A 15,838-nucleotide genomic window follows, 5' to 3' on the forward strand; every position below is an offset into this window, starting at 1 on the left:
CTTTAAAGAATTGTCTAAACAAAAATACTTGATAAGACAAAAGACAACTTCAGGTTGACAGCCAGAAAGCATTACTGCTGGGATATTGACTTAAGAAGCTGGAATAGCCAAGAGCTCATGGGTATTATCCAAGGGGTGGAGAGTGCTCTGGAAGAACAGAGACTGCCAGTACTTTCCTACATAGGCTTAGAATGCCTTTCATAAATAATAACTGTGGGTGTATATATTGCTTTGTTCAGATGACTGTCCCACGTGCATGTTGCCAGAATTAGCTCACAGAGTATGAAATTCCAAGAGGACAAAAGAGAACAATGCTGTCTGCAGAACAATGCCTCTCTTCCATTTAAAAGAAAAATAGTAAGAGGAGGAGAATGAATAGAAAAATGGGGAGCCAACTGAGCATTCTATTGTTAGCAATGAAATTGGCCTGGGGCCCTGTGATAGTATAACAAGCATCACAGCAATTGGAAAAATATAGTAATTTCAAAACAAAACACTTCCGGTACAGTTGAAATGTAAGCAATTTGAGAGGAAAATTGCAATGATGGTGTATCTTTTATCATCTGCCATTCAAGGAATACAAAAAGAGGGGGAAAGTTACAAGCTATTTTCAGGCACTTGGGGAATCAGTTGCTTTTAGTTAAAGTGCATAAGCTTCTGGAGGGATTTGTTGAAGTGACAAAGCCCATGTATTGCTTAGCATATTTTTCTATTATGAAGATCGTGGGGGAGGGAGCACCAAGGGAGTAAAATATGTTGTCATGCTTTACTTGCAATCTTAATAGTACTAGGCTTTGCACTGCAATTCTTTTTCATTTTAAAAACAATTTATATCATCAACACATTTAGGAGTTCCCACTAGCTAAGCCAATGGGGACAAATTGTCATCTAGACCTTTCAGAAAATCACAAATATCTGTTCAGAAAGCCAGGGAGTTGCAATGGATGAAAATATTACACCTTCCCAAGTCCTTCCTCACAGAGAGGGTTCTTCTTCTGTTCAGTCAAGAAAAGATTAACATGAATTCTTCAGTTTTTACAAAACAGCTCACACCATTTTGGCTGACCCAAAATTACTGTAACACAATGAGCCAAGTTGCTAAAGGAAATGAAACCATTTAACATATGTGGAATGAAGCCTTAAAGAAAATTGGGGCAGAAAACTCCTTTGTCACTAGGCAACCTGAAACTGGCCCCACCATGGGATTTAGCTTTGTGTGGCCTTTTTCCACTTAAAATTAAGCAGCAGAACCCTATTGGACCCGTACTACTGTGATAAAGATGAAGAATGGGATTCAGTATTATTCGCTGCAGGGCTTAATGAAGTTACATTTTGGGAGAAGATGTCATTTTTGTTTTGCAAAAGAAAGTAATATTGTGGAGTTCTTGCATCTCTGAACTTGGATGTTTCATTACCCAACTGGGTAATCTCATCAGTGGAATGATCTCATACTGATGGGTAATGGACCTACAACCAAAAAACATCTACAACCAAGCATCAAGAATTACACAGTTCAACCCTATGCTACATATACTCTCATTCATTGGAAAGTAGTATTGCTTTTCAGAATATACCAGTAAATACTCACCATTTTCTTTCATCAAACAATAATTGATTTGCAGTTACCAGGCAAAGATGCTTTGGAAAAAAATGGAATAGATTTGATGTTCTAGGTATTTCTAGAGGTCAAACATTTTTGATGTTCTAATTGAAATTCTACTTTTTTCTTCTGAAATGTATTTGTACCTGTCAAAAAAAAAGTTGCCGGGTAACAGTGAACATCATTCGAATCTCTTATGAGATCCCATAAAATAAACAGTTCTCTGTATCTTTCCCAAATGTATCACAGATAAGATAACCCAAGATAGATCTGTGGGATAAGTAAGCTGAGTAGGTATTGTGGAATGTGAACTTTTGTGTACATCCTTGGGGTTCCCCCTTGATTTTCAGGGTCAGGATACATCAAGCCAAACACATATTCATTCAGTTGTGCTATGGGAATACCAATGAAAACATGAAAAACATTCACAAAATATTCAAGGGTAGAGGTAACAATTAATGGGAAATGTAATGAAAGGGAAAATAGCAATCATTGAAAAAATAGCATTCAGTGGAGAAATTCCATTCAAGCTACTGAAGGGAAAATTCCTGGAGGCTTCTGATGGAACAGCATATATATACTACAGTTTCAAAGAAGAAAGCAAATCCAGTATATACACTGCATAAATACCATTCTTCATGATAAAAAAAAAATGAGTTTGGGACTAGGGAGGAGGCTTTGCTACTGGCACTTGTGCCTTAGCTTTGGGAATAGGGAATTCAGTGGGACAAGAAAGGAAAAGGAAGATAAATGATAGATTGATAGACAGATAGACAATCAAACAAGGTTCATTCTCTGAACTTGTGGGTTGATTTCTGAACATTTCATTACCAAGCTAGGCAACATCTTTAGCAGAGTTTAGGTGATGTCAGTGTCAGTGTTCTTCTGTTTATAAGGGCTTCGTGTGGTCAGTAGGTCTTGTAATGAGTCAGGTGTGTGGGTGTGTCAAGTGATAGATAGATAAAAGAAAGGAAGTTAGGAAGCCAGACTATATACTGTGGAGAAGGAAGACTGATGACCTATCTGTTGCATAGGCCTTGTTCTCAAGATTGGTGATAGGTGATAGGCAGAGACTTTAGAAATACCTAGAAAAGAAGGAAGTAGGAACTATTAATCAATAGCAGCTTGATAAAGATTTCTCTCTGGATCAGGTCAGCATGCTCCTTGCCTTCTAAAAGCCACTGTTCTCCTGGAGATGGGGATACAGACCAGTTCAGGGAATAGATACACTATGCCTTTGTCTGATTTGAAGCACCTGAAAAGGCTTAGCCGGCTGGTTCTTCTGGCTATGAAACTAATCGAATAGGAGGAAACACTAGGTAACCAGAGGCTATAAAATGGGACAATTCACCATGGCTAACTTGCTACACAACAACTTGCCAGAGGACTAGTAAATAAACAAATACAAACATTAAATTAATTTCAATGGAACCATGGTTAATAAAAATAAAATAAAGAAAGTCAATCCAGAAATAAAAGAGTTACAATAATTTCAGTGAAAACCTAGTCACCCATAATAAAAATTAACTTAATGAAATTATTAATACAGCATTGAGTTGTCCCACAGTGAATTGTCCCACAGAGAATTGACCATGGTGAGTTGGCCACAGAGAGTTGTCCTAGACCCCAGAGGCTATCCTTCTGTGATCTGAAGAGGCAGCATCTTGGAAGAACTACCTTTAGCTCCTAAAAATGATCAGAAATTTTCTGGTGTTGTACATACAAGTCCAACTCAGTATTCTACCCTATGAAAGCAAGTCCAATTTGCTTAGGAGACCTGACTTCAGATATTTCCGAAAGATCTCTGTCTGCATAAGGAACTGCTTATAATATAAGGAACTAAAGTCATGTACTGATTGCCCAATTCTGTACTTCCTGCTGAGTGACTTCAGCCACTGATGGAGAGAAAGACTCAAATGAGTCTTTTTTAAGGTAGTCCAAAAAATGAAACTATTTTAAGATGGTCAAAAAACAGGAACACTATCCATTCAATGGGGTTATTCAATGGGATTCCAGGATCATTCCTCACATAGAAATTCAAATACATTTTCCCTTATTGATTACCTTAATAATTATTTAAAATTGACTTCTTTCAATCAGGGACAATCAACACTGATGAGATTGTAATCCAATCAAACTTTAGTTTGATCATCTATGTGTTCACTCCATATCATCATATTTTATCTTCCTATGGGTGCAAGGTAACCCAAAAAAATGGTTGCAGGTAGGGAAGAGAGAGATTCCTTGGAAGCAATATCCTGCAGTAACTTCATGGTTTTTTTTCCCCAACAGTGTCCCTGTTATGATTATATGTACAAGCCTAAAATAGTCAAGGTTGAAATTTCACTAGCAGGAAAACAATCCAATCCAGCTTTGTTTGTAGATAGATTTTTTTAAAAAAAATTAGAAATCCATGGAAAAAACTGGTGTGGTGTAGTATTTAAGATGCTGGACTAGGCTAGGAAGATTTTGGTTTCAGGTCCACTCTCAACCATAAAAGTTATTGTGAAAAAAAAGGGAGAACGGAATGCTATCTTGAGCTCTTGAAGAAAAGGCGGTCTATAAATCAAGTTAATTAATTAACATGTGTAGTACATTAGTAATATATGGAAGGTTGGTGGGCACCTTCCCTAATATTCTGAATTGTTAATATAAATTACCCTACAATGGTTTTTACTCAAAGTGCCCTATGCATTTCACTGATCCTACATTTCTCTCCTTAAAAGTCTGTCAGGTCATAGTATATTTCAAACTTTGTGGGGCAGTCAGGTTTCTGAGTGAAGGAAGCTGAACACAAATTTGGTACCATTGTGCGATATTCATATTCATTAAACTGCAAAACATGGGAGGATCAAAAATCACATCCAGTGGTAAGTTCAGACATAAGTACTGAAGGGCTTTTTAATATAGTAATTTTTCTAACAGTTTAACTGAAGCAATACAACTATAGCCCTGTTTTGTTCTAAGTCTGGAGCTAAGTCATTTTGGGTTGCTTGGGTGCTTGTTTTTCTTCTCTCTTTTTTTCCAATGGAAATAAATGTTGAACAACTGCTATGACTGCAATCTTGAAGTGAATTTGAGTGACATAAAGGTCCTCTGTATTTTGTTTATTTATTTGTTAGATTGCTACTCAGCCAGTTCTGACAATTTGCAAAAGGTCAAGGATGCAAGACGCCAGATCCACCCAACAGAACTGTCCATCAGAGTTAGTAAAAAGCAAATCAACTTCTCCAAAAATGCCTTGAAGTCTAATAGTTGTAAACATTTATTTTCCATTTTTTATGTGGCTGGACCTCACTGCCTGTCTGCCCCTCTGTCTAAAGTGTAGATTTTTCACTATGTTTTACATTCATGTAAATGCATCTTTAACTCCTCATTATGTTCAGAACTTATCAATATGATAATTGTAATGGTCCCAAAGCCTGTGTCCAGATCAATTTAGAGTATGATAATGAATAGGTAAAACCTGCATACCTCAAATAAATGATTCACATTTGCCACAGATGTATAAATTTATAACACACTAATATTAGTTAAGTGTATCTGCAAATAAGCAAAACCAACCAATTGTTAATTAGATGTAATAGTGAATTATGATTCTTACAAAGGATTTATGGACAGTTTTGTTCTCTCCCATGTGAAACACAATATTAATTTAACTAGCTTTCTGAAAGTTTACAGAAATACTAGTTGTATATCAAAAAAAAGTCCATAAATAATGCCTCTGTGACTCCCTGTTCTCCCAAATGAAACAGTAAAAATAACTAAAGTATTTATGTCAGACCACAAGTGCACAATAGTACAAGGATACTTGCTCATTGTCTTGGGGCTCTGCCTTGTCCAGAAGTTACAGTTTAGTATAACAAATGTATATATGAATAGCAGTTCTAGAATTCAACACTATGCTTTATAGATGGGATTTCCTCTCTTCAAGTTATTCAAGTTCATGCTTCCTCTTTCTTCCAAACAAGTCAAATGCTCAATAAAACATAGGGGAAAAATAAAAGCCTCTCAGGATGAAAAAGTGATATTGCAAGCCATAAAATAATTATATTTAAGGATATCATTCACTCATCATGCTAAAAAAAATCCAGGAAAAAGAATCAATATGAATTGTGTAGAGCGACAAAGGCTCTTTTGCCCCATAGATTAAAGAAGATTACAAGAAAGCCCTGGAATTTAGAATGCTTCAGGTCTTGCCATATGGGGAGATTAACATAAAGTTAAGTTAACAATCTTATTACTTCAGGATCACCTGAAAGAAAAATGCTCTTAGATATGTACATACATACATACATACATACATACATACCAGTGGTGGGATTCTACCGGTTCGTGTGAACCAGTAGTAAAAAAACAGCAACCGATTCAGTTGAACCAGTATTTGTTTTTTCTTTCTTTTTCCTCCCGACAATCAGCTGTTCTGATGATCAGCTGTGCTGGGATCCCCCTCACTGTCTTACTGCTTCGCCCAGGAGGCTTCCCTGAGGCCCAGGAGGCAAAAAGAGGAGCATGGGGGTATGCTGCGAGGCCCTCCCCACACTCTGTTTTTTGCCTTCCTGGGCCTCAGGGAAGCCTCCTGGGAGCAAAAATTGTCCCACAGGAGGCTTTCCTGAGACCCAGGAGGCCAGAAAATGGAGCGTGGGGGGAAGGATGCTGCACAAAAAAAGCCACAGCCACCCAGTCACACGGCCATGCCCACCTAGCCACGGCCACCTAGCCACACCCACGGAACAAGTAGTAAAAATATTTGCATCCCACCCCTGATACATGCATACATATTGATTGCTGCTGCTTCATAAACTAGGCATGCCAAAGAAATTTCCACAAAAAAGTAAAAGCACCAGCAGATTTGTATGACAAAACAGTCTCATATAGGTACAAATTTGGCTGGTTTTTATGTCAATTATGAATTGATCCAGCCTATTAATTGCCAATGACTTCTCCCCTTTTTAAGATGGATGGTATATTTTACAGCGTACCTAGAAATGCAAAAATTACATACTCAGTAGGGTCAGTCTTCTAGCTTGTTATGCAAATTCATCATAGCTTTGTGACATTTAATCTGTTATAAAACTTCCACCTTTTTATTTGCCAAAACTTAAAGATCTGAATAAAGAAGGCAAATAAAACTTAGCACCATACTAAGGCAAATAAAATTTAGCACCACACTAAAGATGCATATTTCAGGCAAATTTGAAAACCACTTTTTCCCCCAAATATAATTTGTGTATAATATTCCCTCAGTTTCTAAATGGCTAGGGTGTAGGGTAAAAGTAATTGGTTCCACTATTTTGCATTAAAAACAAATCATCATGAAAACTGTCAGACAGGATCTTGTCCTGTTAATGTGAGTATTTAAACAGAAATAATTCTTAATGATTCCATATCCCTAATGTAAACTAAAACTCAGCGTCCATGACCAAACTGGCCTAAGAAATTCTAGCATTTGTAAACATTATTTCTCCTGGTTTGACGAGATGGTTAGATAAATCTTGATTTACTCCCACAAAAACATATAGGAATCATTCATCATATTCTCAGTGTTATTAAATGGATAATTTTGTTTGAATTTTATTTTTGCCCAAGACACTATCTTCTATAATAACTCAATCAAATCAGCCATTCTGCAAAGATAAATATGTAAAACTTTGTGACCAGCTACAAGCTGAAATTGTAATTTGTTGATTGAATTTGGAAAAGTCAAACCCATTTTATAATTTATTTGTTTGTTTGTTTGTCAAACAAGTATAAGATAGCAGGTATAGGTATAAACATAAACAAAAGAAGTAAGTACAAATAAATGAGCACAGTAAAACAGGGACAGTAGGCACGCTAGTGCGCCTATGCACACCCCCGTTATGGACCTCTTAGGAATGGGGTGAGGTCCACAGTAGACATTTTGAGGTTGAAGCAATATTTAATTTGTTAAATACAAAAACCGTTTTCTAATTTAGACATTCAAACTCAAAGGTCAAATTGAAATATTTAATTTCTATTTCTGCATTCTTAATAAAAGCAGATAATTTCTGCTCTTCCATAGAACCATCTGAATCAGTTTAATCAAATATGATTCAGGACACGTATTCAGTTATTGAAGCAACTTCAAATCAGATTTCTAATTCAAATGTTTGCCTAGCCATGTATTTGCAGCCATTAAAAATTCATTTTGAATATAATTCTATTATATGTTTATTTGGAGGCAACCAAAACTTTAGGATTAAACTTTAATTATCTCTGGTATGTCCCTTAAAATGAAGTATGTCATTGCAAACAGAAATAAATATTGGGGAACATTCTTAAGTTTAACTTACACCTCTTAATAAAATACTTTAATCTTTTATAAATATTTTGCCCCAAAGTAACATAATTTTCTGATTTCACTTAAAAGGGAATTGTTTTAACTATACACACGTATTCAGCCACAAGTATGTATATGTAGGTAGGTTGTGTATAAAAAGTCAGGCCCATAAGCTGATCAAAATATACTTAAATTTTTATTCAGAGAAAATGTTACAGTACTTAGGGCTTTGGAAGATCATGCATCAAATGAGAAGAGGGGGGGAGGGAGGGAGGGAGGGAGAGGGAAAGGGAGTGATTTGGCATAATTGATTGAGGAAGGAAAAAATGCCACATTTCTAAGGGTTGATTAATGTAAAACTTAGCTTTTAGTGCATATCATCCTTTCAGTTTGATCTTAATCCAAGTAAAATGCCATACAGAGGACACAAAGATTCCTTAAAACTATTCTGCCAGTAAAAATATCAAATTTTTGAACTGAAAGGAATGTTACTTTTTTCTTAAACGTGATACAAGTGCTAAAATGGCAGTGTATATTCTGTAAGAAATAATTCCCCAAGCTGCTCAGAGTGTTGAATAATAAAACTTCTCTTTGCATTTTGCTGTCAGTTCTTTGGTTTCCATGTTAGCAAACTGATTCTTTTTTTCAAGGAAGGAAGGAAGGAAGGAAGGAAGGAAGGAAGGAAGGAAGGAAGGAAGGAAGGAAGGAAGGTTGGTTTCTGGCTAAAGTCCATTTTGAAAGGACAAAAAAACATGTTCTATCAATAGAAATACTGATACCAGCATTCAATTTATGGGCAGAGGCTCCATTTTTGCTTATAAATCAATCAATCAGCTATGTTCCAATGCATGGTTACAGATGAGTGACATTTTGCTGATTTGTACAATTCTCAGCAATCCATTCTTACTTAGATTGGTGAAGACTTTTTCTGGATTTATGCAAGTTCAATGAGATTTCAGAAACAGAGCCCCAATTAAGAAACCCAAAGTTTGGGCATTGATTGGTACAAGAATATACTAAAGGCTTTCCTTTAGCAGTTTAGTGCCAGTCCTGAGAAATAGTTCTGGATCAAAGAAAACTTTTTAAACAACAGCTTTGGGGAATTTAGGTATTGGGCAAACTAACTGGAGATGTTTTATTTATTACCACCAATTCTCAGAATATATTAGAAAATAAAAAAATGTAGCAAGAGTACTCAGGGACCCAAAGTGGTTCACAAAGAGAGCTGACAATTGAAGGCCATCCTGAGGACATGAGAAAGATTTGTAAATAGGTTTAGAATATATAGACTTCTGTCTAGGTTTTCTTAAAGCTAGAGTATTTTTTTTCATTTTTTTCATGTTTAACATTTTTATTAGGTTATAAGATAAAATACAAAAGTAAATAGGAAGACACAGTGGGGAAGAATGGGGGAGAGAAAATTGAGGAGAAACTGGGGAAAAGAAAAACATTGATTTCTGATTCCCTGATGCAGTAAAAAAAAAAAATCAAATCACAAAATTTTGTTTTCCCATAATAATATAAACTAGCCATTTCTATTAAAAACATATTAATTGAATTAGTAAAACCCAAAATCAAAGTTTCATTTTTTTTCCACTTCAAGGACAAAGTTCAGAAGCAGTCTCCATGTGGAAACAAAGGTACCTATATTCTTTCCTTTAACCAAAATGGTCAATTTAGCCATTTCTGCCAGCTCCATCAACTTCTGTAGCTAGAACATTTTGTGTTCCAGACTGAGAAAAAACTCTCTTGCCATTAACTTGAAGCACAGTTAGTAATTATCCTATTCTAAACTAAACTTTTCATTTGCTATCAGGAATTACTCTAAATCAGGGGTCGCCAACCTTTTGGACCTCAGGGACCACCAAACTCATAATTTTAGATCCCAGGCACCACTAACCAGTTCTGTGGGTGTGGCCTAATTTGTGGGTGTGGCTTAATGGTCATGTGACTGGCTGGACATAGATTATATGTAAATATTATAAATATTTATATAAATATTGAATTTTTAATAAAAAAGAGCAACTTTTACCCAAAATCAGGCAAAGCAGGCAGATTGAGTTGCTCACAGAATCACAGATTCATTCAGAGATCTATCTATCTGCCATGAGCTAGCTCAGTCTGTCACATAAAATTTGCTCACAACACACCATGCATGTAAATATTGAATTTTTTATTTTTAAAAAGAGCAACTTTTACCCAAAATCAGGCAAAGCAGGCGGGCAGATTGAGTTGCTCACAGAATCATTCAGTCATCTATCTATCTGCCATCAGCTAGCTCAGTCTCTCAAATTTGCTTGCCATGAGTCTGCCACTGAATTTGCTTGCAAGCAAACCTTCAGTCCTAAGGGAGGTTTGGCTGTGCTGAGCCGAAGATCTAAAGACTAGCTAGAAAGCAAGAAATCCAACCATTTCCTGCTTCCTAGCTAATCTAAATCTCCCAGCACAGCAGAACAGCTGATGGTCGGAAAAAGGAAAAATAGCAATTTAGCAAGCAAGTTTACTGGGTAAGGAGTGAGTGGGCAGGGAGGGTTCTGGTGGGCCATGTGGGCGGCGCAGCCTTGTGTTTCTGCACAGCCGGGATTAATTGCTTTGTGGGGGTGCTCTGGGGATGAGATTTCTCTACGGCCCAACAAAATTTTCTCACGGCCCACCAGTGGTCCCCGGCCCACCGGTTGGCGACCGCTGCTCTAAATTACAAAAGCTTGGTTAATAGGACACAGGCAAAAAGAAAGTGTACGTTCCAATTTTTAAAATAATCACCATTCATTTTGTTACTACCTGGATGGTTTGAAAAATGATATTACTTAACATTACTAATGCTGTCCTCCAATTTATTTCCAAATCAATGAACCTCTGTTTGCTATCACTCAAAACAGACTATTAATGAAATCAGATAGAGGGGAAAGTCTTCACATTCTGTAATAAAGTTACTCATACAGTCAGCATCAGCTTCAAGGGACTAAAATTTAAGCCTAATAGCACTTAGACTTATATACTGCTTTACAATGCTTTAAAGCCCTCTCTAAGCAGTTTACAGAGTTAGCATATTGCCCCCACAATCTGGATCCTCATTTTAAAAACCTTGGAAGGATGAAAGTCTGAGTCAACCTTGAACTGGTGAGAATTGAAATGCTGGCAGTTGGCAAAATTGGCTTGCAATACTACCTTCTAATTGCACCACCACAGTTTTTGTATACTCTTGTATTATACCTTTGCACAACACCATTCCATTAATTTGCCCCTCATTACATCTTGTCCTATACAATAGTTTTAGTGCTGTGCTGATACCCTAGAAGATTTAGATGGGATGGATTGAGAATAGCAGCATTTTTAGAGGCACTGTCTTTTCCCCTGGAGGGGAAAAAAACCTCAGCAAAACCCTGAATAGACCCAGAGGCTATTTTGAACCCTAGGTCCTCCTTACCATAGAAAAACATAGTATCTTCTACTATGTTTTTCTGATTGAAGGATATAATTCCATTATTTTCTGCAGACTTGAATTCAGAGGGTAAAGCCCACCTCCCAAATTACTCCCTTATTCTTCAGCCCCACAAGAATTTAAAGCTTCAGAAACAACCACAGTCTCTTCAAGGACCAGAGTTACCTCCTTTTTCTGAATCTTTAATTAATTTGCTGAACTAGATGATCAGTTAAGGCTGAATGAAGAGATTAAGTCAGATTAAGTTCCCAATAAAACAAGGCACTTGATGGCATTTTTGTGTATATTCAAACAGGGCTTTTCCTCTATCAAATCAACTTCTCATTTATAAATCCCATTCATAAATTCAAACCCAACTAATATTTGAATTGGAACTAAACCAATGTGCTGCTAAGGAAAAGCAACATGGGTTATGTGCAGTACAAAAGATGCCGCAAGAATTGTACTTAAAGAAAGAACGTGCCACAAATAAAGGTGAGACTGTGAGAAGTAAAATGAAAAGAGGGTGAATAAAGTGTGCATTGCTTCTACCTGCTAAGCTGGAATAAAAGGTTATTGGGCACAAGGAATATCAGGTCATAAATGAATACCTGAAAAGTAATTGCTTGTTTAAAAATCCTCCTGAATTCTGCACATCTGCTCTGCTCTTGAAAAAAATGGCTCAGGTGACTGTGACACAGAACAGAAAATATAAGAGAATGCCATTATAGTTGATGCTACAATCAAAAGCATTTGCACCATTAGCCTCCCCCATTTTATGATGCAAAGCAATTTAATTCAAGGTGAAAGTTTTAAGTTGTAAGATATAAAATATAATCTATAATGAATGGGAACAAAGTCATTATCAGTTGTTGACTGTTCAGTGTTCTTTTGAAAGAAAGAAAGAAAAAAGATTCCATTGCAGGTCCTATAAAACAGCAGAGAGTGTAATCTTGTCTTTTGTTATGCAGCAAGAGATTGTCATTAGTGAAGCAAAGTTGTAATAAAGTCAAGGGTTTTGGTTTTATTGGGTGTTTTAAGGCCAGCAGAGTGGAGAGGTTCCAAGCTTCAACTAACGCACTACACGTTTTTATTTTTAATGCTACCATTAGACAAATTTTGCAGAGTTGTTATAATGCTTCCCTTATAGATGCACTAAAACACCAAGTTTCCCCAAACTGCAAGATCCAGGCTCAGAGAAACTTTGTCTTTTCTCACACAACAGAAGAACTGCCTTCATTCTCTCAGTTAAACGAAAACACATACAAAAGCCAACCTCTCATAGTCATCCATAAAGTAGTAGAAGGATCTTTCAACCCTTATCAGATTCTTCCATTTTCTTTTCATTTGCATTCTCCTAGGAAACACTTCTCTTTCTCTCTCTCTCTCTCTCTCTCTCTCTCTCTCTCTCTCTCTCTCTCTCTCTGTGTGATTTTTTTTCATTCATAGAGACTCTTTCTTCATTAGCCAGTTTGCAATCCAAGACTCTGAAAAGCAAGATAATGATTCACAGTTTTGACTCTATCATCTTGTTCATTTGAACTAATGAGTTAGGCTTTTGGCAAGTGTAATATGTTGGTGCGGAATGGTGTAAACCTAACAAAATGTAAGAAGTCTGTTGTAGTTGAGCAATGAGAGGCTGAACCAGGGCATGGGTGCAACAATACTTTATTAGAATAATAAAGGACTGAACGTGCTTGCCAAGCCTGGAACTGGTTCGCAGCGATCAGCGACTGGTTGAACCCCGCAGCCTGCTTTTATAGCCGGCTGCTGGGGGAAACCAGCCAATGGGGAACAGCAAACGCCCCCGCAGCATGAACGGACCTGGGTGGGGACTTTTGCAAGTTCCAGGGACATAACACCCCTTCCCCCCAGATGCGAACACGCATAGTCAATTAAATAAGCGGGTGGTCTGTGCTGGCGCCCTGAACGGCGCACTTCAGGTGGGTTGTCAAGTGACCCAGAGTCTGTAGCGGAAGGCTGGACCGTTGGGGAATCGCGAACTAGCTCATCGGTCTGCGTTGGTTCGGGAGTCGTAGAGCTGGGTGATGGGGATGCGTCCTCGTCTGCTGATGCGGGTTGGTTGGTCATCAGACGGTCACGGTCCATGTCCCGACTCCCCGGCTCGGCTGGTGGTGCTGACGGGTCACCGGTGCCGGTGTTGATGTTTGGTTGATGCATCGGCCCTGGACAGATCTGCGCCCAAGCGTCAATGTTGGCGTAGGTACCGTGGCGCCTCCGTAGCTGGTCCAGGTGTCTTTTCCAGATGCAGCCATCCTCCAGTCTGACTCGGTACGACCTGGGGCCAGTGATGGCCACGACCTCTCCTGGGATCCACAAGGGGTCTCCAGCATAGTTCCTTGCGAACACAGGTTCCTGTAAGACAAAATGTCTAACCCCCGACGTTGAAGCGAGGGGAGAGTCAGGGCAGTAATTAGGGTGAAGCCTGTCCAGCACTGTTCGCAGGCATCTACCCATCAGGAGTTCAGCCGGTGATTTATTGGTGACTGTGCACGGGGTTGAGTGCTGGCTCAGCAAGAAACGGGAGAGTCTGTGATGCCAGTCTTCCTTGCTGAACCTTGCTAATGCTTCTTTAGTGGTCCTAACGGCTCTCTCTGCCAAACCGTTGCTGGCAGGATGAAAGGGAGCCGTGAAGATGTGGCGGATGCCCCGGTTAGCGGCGAAACGACTGAACTCGGCTGAGGCAAACTGGGGGCCATTGTCGGAAACAATAGAGTCTGGTAACCCGTGTGTTACAAACAGGCGGGTCAACACCTTAGTAACTGCTTGTGTGGTGGTCGTGGATAGTTGGGCCACATCAATCCACTTTGAGTAAGAATCCACGACCACCAAGAACATTTTGCCGTGAATCGGGCCCGCCAAGTCAATGTGAATCCTGGACCAAGGTGCGCTGGCGCTTTCCCACTTTGTGGGGGAGGCGATTGGAGGGGATGGTCGGGATTCTTGGCAGGGATGGCAAGAGCTTACCCATCTGATGATGTCATCATCGAGGCCTGGCCACCAGACGTAGCTGCGTGCCAACGCCTTCATCCTGACGATGCCAGGGTGGCCCTCGTGTAATGCCTCCAAGACTCAGGTGCGAAGTGAGGTCGGGATGATCACTCGGGTGCCCCACAGCAAACAACCCTGCAAGCTCGATAACTCCTGTTGACGGGTCTTAAAAGGCGTGAACTTGGTTTCAATGTTATTTCCCGGCCACCCCCTCCCCACCCAGTCCAGTACCTGGGCGATCGTTTTGTCCGCCTTGGATTTGGAGGCGATGTCAAGGGCAGTGATGGGAAGGTCTAGCTGGGTGACCTCGAAGATAGCGTGGACCGGGGCAGGGTCTTCAGCTGGAGCAGGCAGGGGGCAGCGGCTGAGGGCGTCTGCGTGGGATAATGTTTTTCCTGGACGGTGTATGAGTTTATACGAGTATGCTGCTAGGAAAAGGGTCCACCTCGTCATCCTGGGAGACAGCACTTGGGGAGTCTGTTTGTCTCCTGCTAGGAGACCCAGGAGAGGCTTGTGATCCGTGACTAGCTCGAAAAAGTGGCCGAAAAGAAATTCATGAAATTTCTTCACTGCTGTGACAGCTGCTAAAGCTTCCTTATCGATTTGACTGTAATTGCGCTCTGTGGCAGAGAGCGTCCTGGAAAAAAAAGCGATGGGGGCCTCGGAGCCATTGGGGAGCCTGTGGCTTAACACTGCCCCAATTCCAAAAAGGGGATGCGTCCGCTGCCAGTACCAATGGAAGGTTGGGGTCAAATTGAATAAGGACTGCATCTGAAGTGAGTAGTGACTTGACTGTGCGAAAAGCGGTGTCTTCCTTGTGTCCCCAGTGCCAAGATGATTTTTTATCCAAAAGTCTGTGAAGGGGTTCTGCCACTGATGCTTTGTGGGGCAGGAATGATGCGTAAAAATTCAATAATCCTAAAAAGGCCTGTAGCTCTGCTTTGGAGGTTGGTGTGGGTGCCTCGTGAATTGCCTTAACCTTGGACTCCAGGGGGTGAATGCCTGAGGCGTCAATTTTATAACCCAGAAAGTCCACCTGTCTAGTGGCAATGGCACATTTTTCCTTTTTTAACTTGAGGCCATGCTGTCTGAACCTCTCTAGCACTGCTCGAACTCTCTGGAAGAGTTGGGGTCTGTCCCTGGCCGAGATCAAAATGTCATCGAAGTAGGGTACTACCCCAGGGAGGCCCTGCAATATCCGCTCCATGAGGGATTGGAAAATGACTGGAGCAACACTTACGCCAAATTGGAGACGCTTGCACCGGAAAGCACCCCTGTGAGTGAAAATTGTTTGCAGTTCGGCTGTTTGATTGTCAACAGGGAACTGTTGATATGCTTGTGACATGTCCAATTTGGCAAAAATGTTGCCAGGTTCAAAAGTGTGCAATAAATGTTGAATGATGGGTACTGGGTAAGCACTAACTTGTAAAAAGCGGTTAATTGTGGTTTTGTAGTCTGAACAAATTCTCAGGCTACCGTCTTTTTTGAGGGGTGTGACAATGGG

This window comes from Pseudonaja textilis, chromosome 2, assembly GCF_049901715.1.
Source record: "Pseudonaja textilis isolate UNSWEBS1 chromosome 2, rPseTex1.2, whole genome shotgun sequence".
NCBI classification, from domain to species: domain Eukaryota; kingdom Metazoa; phylum Chordata; class Lepidosauria; order Squamata; family Elapidae; genus Pseudonaja; species Pseudonaja textilis.